General features: G+C 35.0%; 1 protein-coding gene and 1 pseudogene across 2 annotated transcripts in view; one reads left to right on the top strand and one right to left on the bottom strand.

The window, feature by feature from the left end:
• The window catches only part of BRINP3 (BMP/retinoic acid inducible neural specific 3), a 376,710-nt gene that overhangs the window by 294,746 nt on the left and 63,366 nt on the right, over positions 1 to 18,598 (bottom strand). The window lies entirely within an intron of this gene.
• Positions 4,927 to 5,467, top strand: LOC113268743 (60S ribosomal protein L12-like; annotated as a pseudogene).

Here is an 18,598-nt window from a genome sequence, read left to right as displayed (position 1 = left end):
AGCTTTTATTTATTTATTTGAGAGAGAGAGAGAGAGAGAGAGAGAGTGAGAGAGAGAACACAAGCCAGGGGGAGAGGCAGAGGGAGAAGCAGACTCCTTGGATACAGGGCTTGATCCCAGGACTTATTCCACCGAGCTATCAAGGTGCCCCTAGAACGGGTTACTTTTAAAGCAGAGATTTATTGGGGCACTTGGGTGGCTCAGCCAGCTGAGCATCAGACTCTTGGTTTGGACTCAGGTCTGGACCTTGGGTCATGGGATCCAGCCCCTCCTAGGGCTCTGCACTCAGCAGGGAGTCTGTTTCCTCCTTCTCCCTCTCCCTCTGCCCCTCCCCATGCTCGCACTCTTCCTTTCCCTCTCTTTCCCTCTCTAAAATAAGTAAATAAATAAATCTTTAAAGCAGAGATTTATTAAAACCATTAAAGAACTCTTGTACATAGATCTTTTCATGGACAAGATCTCATAAAATCAAAGCATATTGTGATGTTTGTAGTAATCTTGTATATCAATGGCTTATAAGCATTTATTTATTTTTCCTATCATTTTGCCAAAAATTGTTATATGCTATCATGAGTAAAATTTTTTTTAACATGAGTAAAAATTAATCAAAATTATATTTTGAATTCCTCCTCTAAATACATGATTTTATTAGGCTATTGCTGAGAATAGAGTAAGAGGAGTAATGGCCTTATCTATGTGTAATTTTTTTCTAAATCCAATTGCTTAATGTAAGGGAAAACATTGGGAGTATGCTATCTGTCATGTATTATGAGTTGAAAATAGCAGTTTCCATAACCATGGCTAACAGAAGGAAGAAATAATTTCAACAGAAAATAAAACTTCCATTTAATTGTGTTTTTTACACAATTCTTTATTAAAACTATTAAATAACTTATCAAGTTTTTCTGATATATTTCAATTAAACACACCATTGCTTTCATCCTCAGTGCTTAGCCTTTGCACCTAGTAAACATTTAAAAAATATGTCAAATTAACACTTAAGAAATGTGTTGCATGTAAGTGATGCATCACAAAATTCTACTACCGAAACTAATATTACACTATATATTACCTAATGGGAATTTAAATAAAAACTTAAAAAAGAAAAAAAAATTTGAAAGAGAAATGAAGTAACACTTAAGAAATAGATACTATTTATAATATGTAATTGTTATACATGGTATAATGTATAGTCCTTTTTGGTATTTAAACATTTCTCTTCAGATGGATCTTTTGATTCTGTAGGCATAAAGGTTTCACATTTCCCTTTTCTTTTAACCCCCTTCAAAACAAAGGGGATGTGTGACTTTCATAACCATGTAGAGGTAGAGGATAGATGAGGGCCCAATATGCAGTGGCTGCTATGTTTGCCACTAGGAACTAAAGTTCAGATGGTCCTTCTCCTTGGAGAACATGGTCTTTACCTTCGACCTTTGGACTCTAAATTTAGATCCATTTTGGGTTTTTCACTGGAATCTGACCTTCTGCTATTCCACTTGTCATCCCTCTGCAGCTCCTTAATATGGCAAGTGGTACTTGTGGTCGCTTACATACCACTTGCAAGCCAAGTGGAGCCAAGAACAATGGCCCAGGTTCATCTAAGCATGTTCCTGTCCTACTATCACCAAGACACCCACGTCATGTTGGAATTGTTCTTTGATAGGCTTCCAGCCCTCCCCCAAAACCAGTGAAGTGTGTCACTATGCCTGTGGTTCTCTAACTTTTCATAATTATCTCAATATTTCTAACCCTCTCCTTCCCCACCTTCCCACCTCCCACACATTTGGATTCAGGCATTGGACTTACCTACCTCACCCTTAATTACCCCTATTCCTAGGCTGGAAACAGTGAGTTTCACTTCCTTCATGCCATATCCTAATTCTCTCTACACTGAGAATACAGTGAAACTGTGATAGAATTATAATCTAAATTTTGTATTCCCTGAGTCAGCAAGTTTGGAACACAACTGAATATCTGTTTGGAGTTTGAATATAAGGATTGAATTAAGGCTGTAATTAATTATCTGTCTGAGTAATTTAGTTAACTGAATTTAATAATTAAAATTCTCCCCATAATTTACTAAAAAAATTATCTCAAGAAAAGGAAGAGGTAAATACGATTTTAATATTAAATAATAATGCATCAAAAATAATTGACTACATTTCCTGAATCATTCTTTTAATGTATGAGATGATTTTACAACAATTTTCCAAGAAAAGAAAATGAATATGTGAATCTGTCAAATTTTGCTGAAATGACACTATCGTATGGGATTAATACCCTGTTCAGTGCATATTTTGCTTTTTAGAGTAAATTTACTTGGGACATATGTTAAAGGAATTATGGGTTTTTTTAAGTTACAAAAACAAAATTTGATTTCATTTTGAAGTATTCCTATCAATCAAACCGTGGTTTTAAAAATATCACATGAATTAAAAAAAAAACCAAAAATCACGTATTTTTTTCCTTTAGTGAAAAATTTTAGATAGATAAATTATCCTGTAATTAATGCTCCACTCAAGTTCATATTAACATTAGTTCATGTCTTGAGCACATACTGCAATTTTCTTTAGGGGTGAAGAGTCTGAAGGATCATAGGTGTGTTTATAAAGGGGAGAAACTGTTAGTTTTAAAACCTTCACTGACTATCCATACCTGATTAACAGGGAGTAGATAGTTTATTTAAGTACAGTTTGTTCTGAACATTTGAATTAATAGGAATGGTGACATGAAGTTATGGGTGGCAGGAAAGATAACCTAATTTCAGAGGGGCTTACTTCTTACAGATGACTATCTCATGTACTAACTATGATGCTGAAAAAAATAATAATTACACCTTCTATAAGTCTGGATCAAGTGAATCTAGAGACTCTAGTTTCTAGCCCATTTTTGTATTGAATGTCATCCATGAAACACTATGCTAGACATATCATGCTTCACTTTCCAGATTGATGCAGTACTTTGTGCTAAAAATGAGGCAAAATCTATTCAGTGTGTTTCTCTTTAAGTACTGCCCACTGAGCACCTGCATCAGAATCTCCTATAGTACCTACTAAAAATACACATCCTCAGGTTGAGGACAAGTCCTATAAAAACAGACTCTTCAGGGCCCAGGAATCTGCATTATCATCAAAGCAAGCAATTTAGATAAACTGGAGTTTGAGAATATATTTCTTATTTAAACCTTTGTATGTGAGATAATTAACTTAGTAGTTGGTTCATGCATTCCCTGGTTTAAAGATTTAACTCTTGGTTTAAAATCTCATTTTTGAGTGATAGAGAGAGGGAGAGAAGGAGCGGGAAAGACCCAATTTATGTTAACAAAGAGACTAACTAAGCAGCAAAATTTTATTTAAAAGAACATTTTTTTCCATTAATTTACTGAACTATAGTTAAGTATAAATGGAAAAACAGTTCACATTTATTGGACACCTACTATATGCTATGCACAGTGTTTTACATTTACATTTTATTCTAATTTCATAACACTTATGAGAGAGATAGTATTAACATGGCAATAGCAAGTGAGGAAATTAAGATGAGCATATACGTAGGATGTTGTCTCCTTCCTGGTATGCCTCTGCAGCAAAATCCTCCACCATTCTCACTTAGCTAAAAGCTTACCTCCTTTAAAACTTCAATTTATACAAGAAGACTACATGATCCGCTTCTTCCCAGTGCCTCTTCTCAGATATGTCTCTTATAAAGAACAGTCATGGCCAACGATACATTGAAAGATGCTCAACATCACTAATCATCAGAGAAATGCAAATCAAAGACCACAATAAGATGTCACCTTAAACTTGTCAGAATGACTAAAATCAACAAGACAAGAAATAACAATTGTTGCCACGGATGTGAAGAAAAAGGAACCCTTGTGCACCACTAGTGGTGATGTAAATTGTACAGCCACTGTTGAAAATAGTTTGAAGTTTCTTCAGAAAATAAAAGTAGAAATATCATATGACCCAATAATTCCACCAGTGGATATTTACCCAAAGAAAGCAAAACCACTAATTCAAAAAGATACATGCACCCTTATGTTTACTGGAGCATTATTTACAATAGGCAAGATATGGAAGCCACCCAAATGAGTAGATAAAGATGTGTTATATATATATACATATATATATATACATATATATATATGTATATGTATATATATATAACACAGTTGTAAAAATAAGTTGAGATCTTGACATTTGAGACAACATGGATGGGCCAAGAGCATATTATGCTAAGTGAAATGAGTCAGACTAAGAAAACAAATACCATATGGTTTCACTCATATATGGAACCTGATAAAACAAATGGAGAGACAAACACAAAGCAGAAATAGACCTACAAATACAGAGAACAAACTGATGATTGCCAGAGGGAAGGGAGGTGGGAGGATGGACAAAATGAGTGAAGGGGAGTGGGAGATACAGGCTTCCGTTATAGGATGAATAAGTCACAGGAATAAAAGGCACAACATAGGGAATATAGTCAATGATACTGTAATAGTGTTGTATGGTGACAGATGGTAGCTACGCTTGTGGTGAGCATAGCATAACATATAGCATAGCTGAATCACTCTGTCGTACACCTGAAACTAATGTAAGATCATGTGTCAACTATACTCAAATTTTAAAAATCTAAAAACTAAAAAACAAAAACAAAAAAGAGTAGTCTTATGTCATCACTGGACAGGTTTCAGGGTTAATGTCTGTTTTTACATGTTTCTTCTAGAGATTATGAATTCTTTGTGACAAGGAGTTGTCTTAATTTATCTTGTTGATGTGTTTTGAGCCTAAAAGAGGGAACACTTTAATTATAAGCTAAATTCTGAAACCCTTTTAAGCTGTAGTAGTTTTATGTGAATCAAGATGATTGACTAAATTTTTGGCCTTCAGCTCCGAGGAGACGAAAGTACAACTGTCTTCCCAAATCTGGGTTCATCTCACACCAACCGCCTCCACCATGCTGCCTAGGTTTGACCCTCACGAGATCAAAGTCTATACCTGAGGTACCTGAGGTGCACTGGTGGGGAAGTCAGTGCCACATCTGCCCTGGCCTGGAAGATCAGCTCCCTGGGTCTGTATCCAAAAAAGTTTGGTTAGGACACCTCCAAGGCAACCAGTGATTGGAAGGATCTGAGGATTACAGTGAAACTGACCATTCAGAATAAACAGGCCCAGATTGAAGTGGTACTTTCTGCCTCTGCCCTGATTATCAAAGCCCTCCAGGAACCTCCAAGAGACAGAAAGAAGCAGAAAAACATTAAGTCCAGTGGAAATATCACTTTTGATGAGATTGTCAACATTGTCTGACAGATGAGGCACTGATTTTTAGACAGAGAATTCTCTGGAACCATTAAAGAGATCCTGGAAGCTGCCCGATTTGTGTGCTGCAATGTTAATGCCGCCACCTTCATGACGTCATAGATGACATCAATAGTGGTGCAGTGGAATGACCAGCTAGTTAACAACTACAAAGGAAAATATTTCAATAAAAGATCATCTGACAACCAATGGAGGGGAAAATGACTGACTTAATAGATTTAATTAAAAATTCATTTGCACGAAAAAAAAATCTATTCTTCCAAAGAATGAACAAAAAAACTCCTTTCTTAGAAAGGAAAGACAGAAAATATTACCAAAAAAATCTGATTTTTTTTTTTTTTTTTTGAGTTACAGAAGTCCCTGGCTAAAAATAGAAAATCTTCTCAGGGGAGCTAATTTGTGATCCCATGTGTCTCTTCATCGAGTTACAATGGCTTCAAGCTAAAAATGAAAGTGACACTACTTGGGCATGAAATTGAAGTATAGCTTTATAAAGTACAATAAATAGTTCTCATTTAGAATTTCCCAGGGGTTTTACAGATAGAAAAATTTAAATAGGTATATTTTGCTCTTTTGTTCGTTACCAGTCTCTTGGTATATATAGGTACAAGGGGAACAGAAAAGGAAATATGCACCCTACAGTATTTCCCTATGTTGAGTATCATGTACTGAAACTAGGATAGAGACTGTTCCCTACCTAGGAAGATGATTCTTAAAGATTCTCTGACTAAAAAACCCTCCTCCAGTGCTCTATCTAATCACATATTCACTCTATTCGATTCTCTATATTCAAATATAGAATCATTATGTTATAAACCTGAAACTAATACAGTGTTAGAGTATAATATATATTGATTATACCTTATTTTTTAAAAATGGAATATAAATAAATCATATAGCTTAATTTTGAAAGAACACAAGACAATCTCAAAATATTTTATGTTTCAAAAATAGTTGAGACAAATTAATTCCACTGGTTAATGTAGTAAAGAAAAAAACGTTAGTGGGTACTGTGCACTAAACAACTATAAAAGAGAAAGTTTAATTTAGTTTAAATTCTATGTATTTTAAAAACAATACATCTAATCAAAGATTTATTTTACCAATCAGATATGATTGGTCACATCTGTTTTCTTCCATTTTTTATGGATTGGTTTATGTGTAAACACATCTTGGTCAGTATTTGAAAGTGGTAGTAGTGTTTGCTAGTAATGGCTGACCAGTGCCATCCCCTTTCTTCCACTATCATAAAAGAACCCTCATTTTGTTCAATGGTCTATCCCATTCAGTGCAGACCCTATGACTTAGAAAAGCAGATCTTATCCATAGCTCCATAAATGAGCCTGCTTAGTATGAGCCAGTCAAGGTAATCCTAACCCCCTCACCAGTAATTTCAGTCTAGGAACACTGGCATAAGTCAAGCAGATCATGTAATTCCCTGGCAACTTTTATTCCTTCAGAATAGGTGCATGGCCTATATTGGTCTAATCAGTTCTAACAAAAGACCTTGTGTTCCATGATTCAAGAAAAGCTTTCCCTCTTTTTTGCTGAATTTGAATAAGGAAGCTTTCTGCCTCAGTTGTTTTCTGTAGTCATACAGTGACCCTAAGGGAAGCTTGCTTGAGAACAAACCCAACATGTGTTGGTAGAGCACAGAGTAGAGAAATGCAAGGAAAATACAAACAAACTAACCTGGGACTCAGTTATGTCTTGGAGTGTGACCAACCTTCACACTGTTTAACATATCTTTTTGTTTAAGCTAGAGCCGTTTTAGCGTGGTCCATGGTTAGCAAGATCAGCATCACTTGAGAAATTAATAAAAATATAAATTCTGGGTCCCATCCCAGACCAACTGAATCAGAAACTTCAAGTATTGCCTATAGATATGTGTGGGCTGAACAAGATCTCCATGACATTTTCAAGTGCATGAAAGTTGGAGAAGCATTAAGGTGAATAGAAACCACTTTTGAGTCAAGATTTCTATTAATTATAGTCAAATGTATTCAAACTAATAAAAAAGACTGATCATTTCTATCAAACCAAATGTGCCACTTATACATATGTAGTTGCCAAAATAATGCTATATTTTTAAAATAAAACTCTTTAAATAAATTTTCAGTAATTTTAATGGAAATCTATTTAAAACCACATTTGCTGTTATGTTATACACCTATATTTTCAATCCATAAATATTCCCTTTATTCAATGAACAACAACAAAAAAAGTACGGGGGCACCTGGGTGGCTCAGTAGGTTGAGCGTTGGACTCTTGATTTCTGCTTAGGTCATGATCTCAGGGTCCTGGGATCTGCCAGCATTGGGCTCTGAGATCAGTGGGAGTCTGTTGGAGGATTTCTCTCCCTCTCCCTTTGCCCCTCCCCCTGCTCACGATGTGCTCTCTCTCTCTCTCACTTTCTCTCATTCTCTCTAAAATAAGTAAATAAATCTTAAAAAAAAAAAGGAAATACACATATATTTACTGTACATACTTCACTAAATCATAGTAAGTAAGAAACAAATATTGGTCTCTGTGCCAGTACCTGTCACAGAGCTCCTAAAACCCATGGAATCTCGTGAGTGATAGGGGTGCGGGAGCATCTTTTGTTCAAGGTATGCACCTAGAGGAGGGCTGGTTACAAAAAACAATCAAGCTCTGATTAGAAGCTTGGAAATTTCAGCACCACCTCTAATCCTCTGGGGAGAGCAGAGGGGTTGGTGATTGAGTTAATAATTGATCAATCCCCCCTGATGAATCCTCCATAAAAATCCATAAACTATGAAGTTCAGTGAGCTTCTGGCCATGTGTGGGAAAGATGGTACATCCTAACTCACCAAAGATGGAAGCCCCTGGCTTAAAACTCTTCTGGACCTTGCCTTGTTCTGGCTACTCATTTGTATTCATTGTCATATTGTTTATCAAAATCTGAGAAAACATAAGTAATTTCCCTGAGTCCTGAGAGCCATTTCTGCAAATTATCCAACCTGAGGAGGGAAACATGGGAAACCCCGATATTTAGCCAAGTTGACAACAAGTGTCAGTACCTGGGGGATCCACTACTTGTGACTGGCATCTAAAATGGGATACAGTCTTATGGGACTAAGACATCAATCTATGGGGTCTGTACTAACTTGTTATAGTGTCATAATTGAATTGTAGCAGCCCAGATGATGTCTGGAGAGATGGAGAATTTGTTGGTATAAGAAAAAACCTATGTATTTCGTGTCAGACGTGTTGTGGTGCGAGTAAAGAAAAATCATGGTTTACTTTTAGTAGATATATTTGTTTCTTACTAGTCTGTTATGCACAGTCTAAATGTAATAGTTAGTAGTAAAAATGCATTATTACAATCATCTTTAGAATAACAGTCTTGAGAATAAATCCACATGAAACAGTCTTAAATGGACACTGATGTCATGTGTGCAGGTATTATATTTTTATGTATGGTATATCTTTTTTCTCAGAAGGGACTTCAACTTAAAGAAACTGAAGTAATATATTCTTATATTTTAAAAAATTACATGGTTGATTATAGTTTCATTTGTGAAATTATAGGCCATTTCAAAAATTATAGAAATATATGAAATTAATATATTCATATACTCATCAACTGGAAGACTTTTAAACACATGAACATTCAAATGTTAATGTTCTGTAATAGCTCCTTCGTATTATAAATTAAAATTAGTTACATCATCTTTACACTTAATAGCAACTATCAATTTTAGAAATCCAATTTACTTTAAAAAAATCCTTTCAGACTCTATGCTAAAATCTCTTTGAAGGTGTCTCCAGAGGAGGTTGCTTTGCCATTAAAACTACCCAAATCTATTCACAGAGCAGATGAAAGAGTCCTAGGTTAAGCAGATGAAAGAGTCCTAGGTTCATAGACTGATGTTGAACTTATTAGAAAATCAGAATAAAGCTTTACACTTATCAGAACATAGACTTTAATGTTCAAGTTTGACCATTCTATAAATCAGACCAAATGAAAATTTTTGAAGCCTCTATTTAAAAAAAAAAGGGGGGGAGAGAGAGACACTATATTCACAAAGTGGTAAACTTCCTTCTATGACTTCGTTAAAAATGTGCTTACATTTAATTGTTTTGAAATATTAGATTTTTCTCTATTATTAAAACATTTTTCATACTATTCTGAAAACATAATCTTCTGAATCAATAAATTATATATTCAAATTATCTGAAACGTGTTCAATACTGAAGTAGCCTAAGAAAGTACGCACATGAAGAAATGAAGTAAACATTCTATAATTAACCTGATATATGTCAAATTATGTTCTGGCTAAATGAGAAAAATTTATTCAATTTGTATTCAGTTAACCCATTAAGTTCTTCTGGGTGAATCACCTCAATTCTTAGGGCAAAGCTGCATAGCCCCCAGGTCTAGTTCTAATTTTCTAACAGGGTGAAAACAGAATAAGTACAATCAAAATTTCTGACAAAACCATACATGAAAAGAAGAGAAGTCAACATCATGGTCAAATAAACAGGTATGATCCAGCTGTCTTCACTGCCTAACACTGAACAAGACTTGTGGGGACTTCACTGACTATCATGGGTCCATGCACATGAGTATATGAATGATTTAATAATTGCAGAAGGAAGTAATCAACATATCAGTGGATCAGAGTTAGAATAAGAAATTCACTCTCTAAGAGAAATTATGAACTGAAAGGTGATTCTGTAGATAAATTGAAAAGTATTGAGCTTCTTTCATGTTTTGGAGCTCACTTTCTTTAAATTCTCTGGGTATTTAATACTAATTCTCTTTAATGTAACACTTCTCATCAATACATATACTGATTTTAAATCATTATTCCCATCCCCACAGGTAATTTGATAATATTTCCATGCCAAAGTGAAAATCGGGGGGAGAAGTCTTGGCTCAGAAAGCAATGTGTATTTTAAGCAAACCTTCTTAAGGCAATGAGTGAAATGTGTCCAAAATCATTTGCAACCTACAATGTGCCAGATAAGTTACCTACCTTATCTCATTTAATAAATAAAAAAAACCACCCTAAGATATAGTAATAATTACTCCACATGATTTTACAAACAACCAAATCTGAGCAGAAGAAAAAGTGAATAAATTATAATTGAACCCTTGATTATCAACCCAATAATCCATGCTCTTTAAATAAAATTACTGGTTATATTACAGTTATGTTTTCTATGATTTTGTTATTTGCAAACAGTAATTCTAAAACAACAAACATCAAACAAAAAGTCAGTCCATAGGAAAACAAAATTAATAGCAGTATTATGCCATTGTGCATAATCTGACACATTTGGAAAGCTTATTATAGAAAGAGGGAAAATGAATCCATTGAAGAAGTCCTGTGGCCCAGCCTGAAATTCAATTAAAAAGTTATATTGTACTTCTAGAATAATTCTGTTTGATGGACAAATGCTAAGCACATGTGGTTGTTTTTTCTTAATAAAGATACAGATGCTCACAACTTCATAAAACATGCTGTTATTTATTAATGTATTTACTTCCCTCACTTGGAGAAGAATGGGAATTACTAAAATGTTTCTGCATTTGCATAGCAACAAAGACAGACTATAGTTAACCAAAGGAAAAAACATTATCTTTAGCAAAAAATAATTAATGATAATATTACCTTAAATTTATAAAGCATTTTATAGTTTTCAAGGCTCTTTCATACACATTATGTCATTTAGCCCTTCAAGAGCCCTGTGAGATTGCCAGGGAAGATAAATTATTAACCCAATTTTATGGGTGAGCAAATTAAGGCTCAGAAAGATTAAGTGTCTTGCCTAATAATACACATAGTTTTATGGTGGCATTTATATATTACTATTAAAGTCAAGTTTCTTTCTGGATTTTCTGGTGTCCTCTCTTTCAACAGCGATGTTCTTACTATTTGGGATAGAGTTTTACAAATGTTTCTGCAGTTTTCAAGATGATTTTAATCTAAAAATTGTAACTGAATGGTTGCCACGAAAAAAAAAAAACCCATAAAGCCCCATAAACATAGCTTTTAAAAATCCTGCAGTGAAATTAGTTAGTATATTTCTAATACAGAAAACCAAGTATATAAGCAAATGAACCAAAAAGGAAGCAATTGTTCTTCAATTTATTGAAATATAAAGGACATCCATGCCCTGCATCAACAGTTCCTGAATTTTAGGATTAACAATGCCACGTTTTCTTAGTTTGTAGTAATAAAAAAATTTTTCCAAGAATCATCGGTATGCCATGTTCTTTCTTAGCATGAATAATGATGAGCAGTTTTGAGCTGTAATGATGCTGCGGGATCACAGAGAATGCAGCTTGGAGCCTTACCATATAAATTAGTGCGGTATCACATTAGCAAGCAAGACACAATCAGAGAAACAAATTCAAACTGAAGGAAAGGAATTGCCAGATATAATACTCTGAAATAAAGCAAAAACATGCAATAATATTGTTTTACTTTTCAGCTTAAGCTTCCTGAATTCCAAAGGTGGATTTGGGGATTTCATTTACAATCATCCTTTACCATGTTAGATACGCTGCTGTCACTGTGTTAGCCAGATCAATGTATCCTTTTCATCATGTTGCTTAGGTGGTACAGCGTGCCTCATAACATTCAACAAATACTTGATGATTTGTGGTGTTGAGGCAGCCTGATTTTGCCCATTCCTTCATTTGTAGGTTTTAAACTTGACTTCCAAGTTGTCTTAGGCACTGTAAAATTGTTAGTTGTTAATAGTACATACAGTTGCAGAAGTAAAAATGTAGAAATGGTTATAGGATATTGGTATTAAACTCAGCTCTACCACTAAATCTTTGTGCTACCAGCTCTTAAACACAACCACTGGACTGGCTGCTTCTCTTCATCTTTCCGAGAAACCAGCAAGAATAATATAAGAGGTTTCACAGTAGTCACCTATACATCATTATCCTTTAATATGCTATGGACCATGTTTTATAAGCTTAACACAAATCACTTTATGCTACTATTTCTGCTAGACCTGTATTTTCATACCACTACAAGAGTCAAAACTATCTGGATGAATCTCCTGACAGATCAGATTTCAATCTCAAGTGATATAAAATACAATGCATTTTAGTTTGGCTTTTTCCTCACTTATTTTACAATAGCTTTGAGATGAACTAGGATACATGTGGCCCTGCTGTGATATATATCCAGTTAATTTAAAATAGATAAGCATCTTATATGCTGAAGACAGTTTTATCATCATGAGCCAGGAGTTTCCTCAAAAAAGCTTTTGAATCTCTTGCGTAATTCCTGCTGGGGGGAGGGGAGGAAGGTGTTCCATGAAAACTCTACCAAAACTAAAATAAAACAAAAAGAAAATAATAAAGTTCAAATTAAAATGACAGAACAGTTTCACCTAGTAATTAATTTAGTTACCTTTTATAGCTAATTCACTTTAATTAAAGCCTTGAAAGTGAAGGGAGATCAGTCCAAAATCAAAGGTTTCACATGAACATTATGGAGGCTTTTCTTTGGTCAAATTAGAGGCCAGATTATAGCCAATCTTAAAATATTTCAGTCTGAGGTATTAGCCATGTTCCTTGATCTGAACCTCTTTGATCATTATAGGGCAAGTTTTGTAGCAGCAGCAAATCAATTTATTGAGTTAAATAAATAAATAAATAAATGCACGCTGCTTGAATTTTGCCAGCAACTCTGAGGGCCACACCCACAAAAGATGGTTCTTTCAATAAAAACTGATACACTTCTGACTTACCACCTTACATAATAGATTATCAAACCCACTTATGAAGTCTAAAATATGTGAAAACCTCTATACTCAAGAAAAGATATTGGCATGTAAATTCTTTCCAGAAAGTGTAAACTTAGACATTGTTATTCAGGTCTTTAGTAAATCCTGGTAGAAAGAAGTGACACTCAAGAATCGAAGACATGCATCATACAATTAAGTCATTCAACACGTTCAAACTCTACTTTATATCAAGTTTGATATCTGGAAAGAACGTATTAATATCATTAATTTAGCTTTTTAATCAAATAAGTAGTGTTTTAAATGTTATGCCTTTTGTTTTTATTCAAAGCAATGTTGTGCATACTAACATGAAAATATTTAATAAATGTAACAAATTTCTCTTAGGATTGGTTAATAAAAACCAAAAAGTTGGTATCACTTGAAATACTGATGTCCTTTTATTAGATGAAAATTTATTACTTTAGCTGAGAGGAATTTCTAAACTATATTAAAAGTTTAATCCAAATAATAATGTTAGCCCTTGATATAGTTCCATCTTTCTCAAAAGAATGTCTGTTCTTTTATAAGTTTATGTATTTTGTTTAAATTTTTGCTACTTTTTATAAATGAAATTATCTTCTTTCAATTATATTAAACATTATTTTTTTAAGAAACAGTTCTCCATGTGATCTTGCATAAACATTTTATTGTAGTTGCTTCAATTCCTCAACCTATAAAAAGAGAGAGCTGAACTATATCCTCCTTAGGGTCATTTCCATTCTAAAAAGCTCTTACTTAAAGATCTGAAAGTATTAATTAATAGAAAAGATTGATATTACTGATGAATTCAAAGCACATAGGTCAGTGGAGTTTATTTGCTCTTACTTTTTCATTTTATTTGTTAGAGCAATAAATGTAAACTATTTTTTTGCATACATACTAGATCATTGGTTCTCAAATTAGGTGATTTTGCCCTCCAGAGGATATTCATCAGTGTCTGCAGATATTTTGGTTGTCAAAACAGCATCAAGTTTAAACTGTCTTTCTAAGTGTTAACCATATGGGTTAGAATGGTGTAACACCGCTGCTGAAGAAGGCCTTAAGAAATTACTTAAATTAAGCCAGTACTTCTGGAGAATGGGGAGATTTCACCCTCAGGCTACATTTGGCAATGTCTGAAGAAGTTTTAGTTGCGTGACTTGGGGTAAGAGTTGCTAATGGCATTGATGGTAGAAGCCAGCAATGGTGTTAAGCACTTGACAATGAACACAGCAGCCACTCACAGCAAAGAATTACCTAACCCAAATATCTACAGTGCATGCGGAGGCTGAGAAACACTGGACCAGACAGAAAAGCTCTCCTTGTCCTTAGTCTGCTCTCTCTTTAGATAAATATAAATATCTCTATATTAAATAATGTAATTATGAACACAACCTACTTTAGAAAAAAGCACAAAACTCAGTTTTTGATTTAATATACCTCCATCTCTTTTTAAATTATAGTTTAATATTTTAGCTCCTTTTTTCTTAAACTAGTAGTGAAAGATATTTTGTATATCTTATACATTTAAAAAAAAGAAACCTAAAGAATTTTTTTTTTTTTTAGAAAGTGAAAATGACTTTCTGTTTTACAAACTGATAATTCTTTGGCAGAAGTTTCAAGCAATTTCCCTTTAACTAAGCATCTTCTAAAGAAAATTGATGTGATTATCTCACTTTGGAAGATAGAAACTGAGAATTACACTGAATATCATTCATGCAACACGTATTTGTTGAGCATCCGTTGCATGCCAGGATGATGTGAAGGAGCAGACCATATGAAAAACTGGAGAAATAAAAATGGAAATGCCTCCACCACAGCCCAAAAAAGAATAAACTGGATGTATTCGGGGGGGGGGGGAATCTAGGCTTTTGAGGATAAAGAACAATGACTGAGAGAGAATGATAAAAAATGAATTCTGAGAGGTAGGCAGGAGTAAAAATCACATGAGACATGGAAGGTCATGTAATGGAAGAATACTTTTTAAAATATTTCATTATTTATTTGAGAGAGAAAGAGAGAGAGTGCAAGCATGAGCAGAGGGAAGAACAGGGGGAGGAGCAGAAGAGGAGGGACAAGCAGACCCCTCCACTGAGCAGGGAGCCCTACTTGGGCTCCATCCCAGGAGCCTGAGATCATGACCTAAGCCACCAGGCACCCCTTAAGAGAAGAATATTTTAAGCAGGAAAATGGCAAGAATTGGTCCCTTCCCTTCCCTTCCCTTCCCTTCCCTTCCCTCCCCTTCCCTTCCCTTCCTTCCCTTTCCTTCCCATCAATCTCTCCTTCCTTTCTTCTTTTGTTCTTTAATTTTTTCTTTCAGATTTCCCTGGATGTTAAGAAGAAAATAGACTGAAGAAGTGAGAAATGATAACGACTTGGACTAGGTTAGTAGTGTTAGAAATGAAAAAAAAAAAAAAGTGGTTGAGTGATGGATACAGTATAAAGGTTAAACTTGTAAGATCTGCATGGATCAGACACGAGGGTCAAGAGAGTATGCCTCCAAAATTTTTGGCTTGACCAAGTAGATAAATAGTCTTAGACTGTCACTAAGATAAGAGACTGAAGAATAAGCCTGCTTGCTTCGGTGGGGGGAAAATCAAGCATACCAAGCATGTCAAGCTCAGGGTGTCCATCATGCATATAAACAAAAATATAAGAAAATATTTAAGAGTTACAGGGAAGTTCGAGGTGGAGTTATAAATATGATGCCATCAACACATAAGAGGATACGGGTAGTATTTAAATCATATAAAACCACCTATAGAGATATGAAAACATAAAAGAGAAAAATAGGATAGCACACATAGCATTTGAAGACTTAGTGGTCAGGAAGAGGACAAGGAATCAGAATAGGAGACTGAGAGAAACAGCCAGTTTTAGAAAAGAAAGCAACAGAGAACATTGTCCTTAAAGACAAGTGAAGCAATGTTTCAAGAAAGAGGATGTGATAAGAATCTAATGCTACTGGAGGTAAAGTAAGGAAAGGACAGAGAATCAGCCATTAGATACAGTGAGAGAAAACTTTCTAGTTGTAACAAGAATTATTTCAGTGAAGTGCCTGGGGCAAAAGCCTGATTGGAGTAAAAAAAGATGGAGATTTTTGAAAATATGGTCTATTGAACAAGTGTCTATTTTCCTCCCTACTGACGTTTTGCTAAAAGGACAGTAAGAATTTTTAAAAAGGTATAAATTTATAAGGTGGAAGACTAAAGACAGAGTAAAATAATAGCAGATCAGGTCTTAAAACACATTTTGGAATTTGGAAAGCAGATAGATTGAAAACCAGTTTAGAAGGGGGAAGAAGCTAAAACCTAAGTGCTTGGAGGGATAAATGTAGAAAAAGCAAATCAATTTGCTCACAGACTCAGCCAATATGTGAGAAATGGAGCTGGGAAAGGCATATGGTCACAAGTCTGTTTATACCTCAGACTCTCTTTCTACCCCTAGGCTCAGGCCACTACCTACTCTACCTTTTGCTTTGCATACCTCTCTCGTGTCCTTATTCTCTCCAGAAAATCTGGATTGACTTGGATAAAATAACATTGACAAAGTTCCTGAGTTTGCAATACCTGAAACAGCAGAATTCATGGAAAGACAATAAGCACAGATCAAGAAAATATTAATAAGGATCAGGGAAGAACAGGGAAGAGATGAGGTTTGTTTATCATATTATTGGTTAACACAATACCTAAAAATGTGACAGATTTTAATTGTCATATTAAATATAGATGGTTATTTCTATAATCTTTCAGTAAAGGAAATGAAAAAATCATATACTATAAATAAAAACACAATAAATGTGAAACAACAAATAGGAAAATACACTTCTATATATAACCAAAAGAGGGTTAATTTCCCTATTACAAGTAGTCTTGCATTTAAGTTAAAGGAAGAACAGCTTCATAGTAAAATGAGAAAAGGATGTATATAGATAGTTTACATAAGAACTTTTTTCACCTTAAGTGATAAAAAAATTAAATGAAATGTTTGCTCTAGCAGATTAGCAAAAATTTAAAAGAATTATTCTGCCCACTACTGAATGTACAGTAATAAAATTTTGAAGGGCTTTCTGATAATGTATTTTGGCATTTTGATGTTCAAATCTTTTGATTAGCCAATGTTCAGATCCTTTGATTTAGCAAAAAGAAAGATGTGGATGTGTGTGTGAGTATGTGTGTGTATGTGTGCTATTTTTATTGTTGTTTCCATTAACTGAAAAAAATCAGAGACCTAAAGTTCTACCCAAGGGAACTGATAAAATTAGGAAACATATATACACATACAATCCAATCCTTGGAACCTGTAAATATTTCCTTATAAGGAGAAGTGTCTGCACATAGAATTAAGGATCTTGATGCAGACAGATTTTGCTAGATTCTCCAGGTGGGCTACAAATCCAATTACAAGTGTCCGTATAAGAGAGAGGCAGATGGCAGAGGAGAAGACAATGTTACCACCAAAACAGAGATGGAGTAATGCGGCTACAAAGCAAGCCACCAGAAGCTGGAGGAAGCATGGAACAGATTGTCCTCTAGGGCCCACAGGGGTAGCACAACACTGCCAACACTTTAATTTTGGTCCAGTGACGCTGAACATCAGAGATCTGGCCTCCAGTACTGTGAGAGTAAATTTCTACTGTTTGAAGTCACAAGATCATGGTAATATGTTACAGCAGCTAGAGGAAACTAATACATGACTGCAAGGGAAAAACTCATATTTTTCCTTCCTGAGTAGGGAAAAACCCAGTTCTTCCCTACCGTTTGTTTCTCTCCCGTGAATCTCCTTGACTACTCAAACAACCCTTCATTTTTGACACTTCTGGTCACCAAATATGTGGAGGCTTCCCCCACATCAACAACTATTTCTAGGACACTGACATGGTGTCCAAGAATTCAACTTAATTCCGACATTATCTATCCAGAGGGGGCTCAGTCCCACAGGACTTCTCCCCACCCCTACTTCAGATGCCAGTTGAAAACCCAGGTTGTCGCCTGTGTTTCTGACCAACCAGCTCTAGATCTGAGGTTCCAACAATGCTTTCTTGCATTCAATCAATCTGCTAGTTCAGGAAAACACTTACAGTTTAGTAAAGGGTATGATAAAGAGTACAGATGAACTTCCAGATGGAGGAGACACATAGGGCAAGGTCTGAGGACAGGGGCTTGGAGCTTCCACACCCTCTCCAGATGTGCCACTCTCCCAGCACCCCATGCATTCACCAATACAGATGCTCTCTGCACTATTTCAATTTCATAGAGGCCTACTCACATAGCATGATCAATTACTAACTTCGTTTTTGGTTGCTTATCCCTTCCTAAAGAAGGGGGTTGGGGACTAAAAATGTCAAGCTTCTAATCATGCTTGGTCTTTTTTGAGGAACAACTCCTACCCCAGAGTTGTCTCATTAGAACAAAAGGTGCTCCCGCTGCTCTTATCCCTTTGGAATTTATAAGGATTTTAGGAGCTCTGTGCCAGGAACTATGGACAGAGACCCGTATAATGTCTGCTGTGATCTC

This window comes from Ursus arctos, unplaced genomic scaffold (genome assembly GCF_023065955.2).
Source record: "Ursus arctos isolate Adak ecotype North America unplaced genomic scaffold, UrsArc2.0 scaffold_2, whole genome shotgun sequence".
Classification (NCBI taxonomy): Eukaryota; Metazoa; Chordata; class Mammalia; order Carnivora; family Ursidae; genus Ursus; species Ursus arctos.
This window is presented reverse-complemented; position numbering and strand designations above follow the sequence as displayed.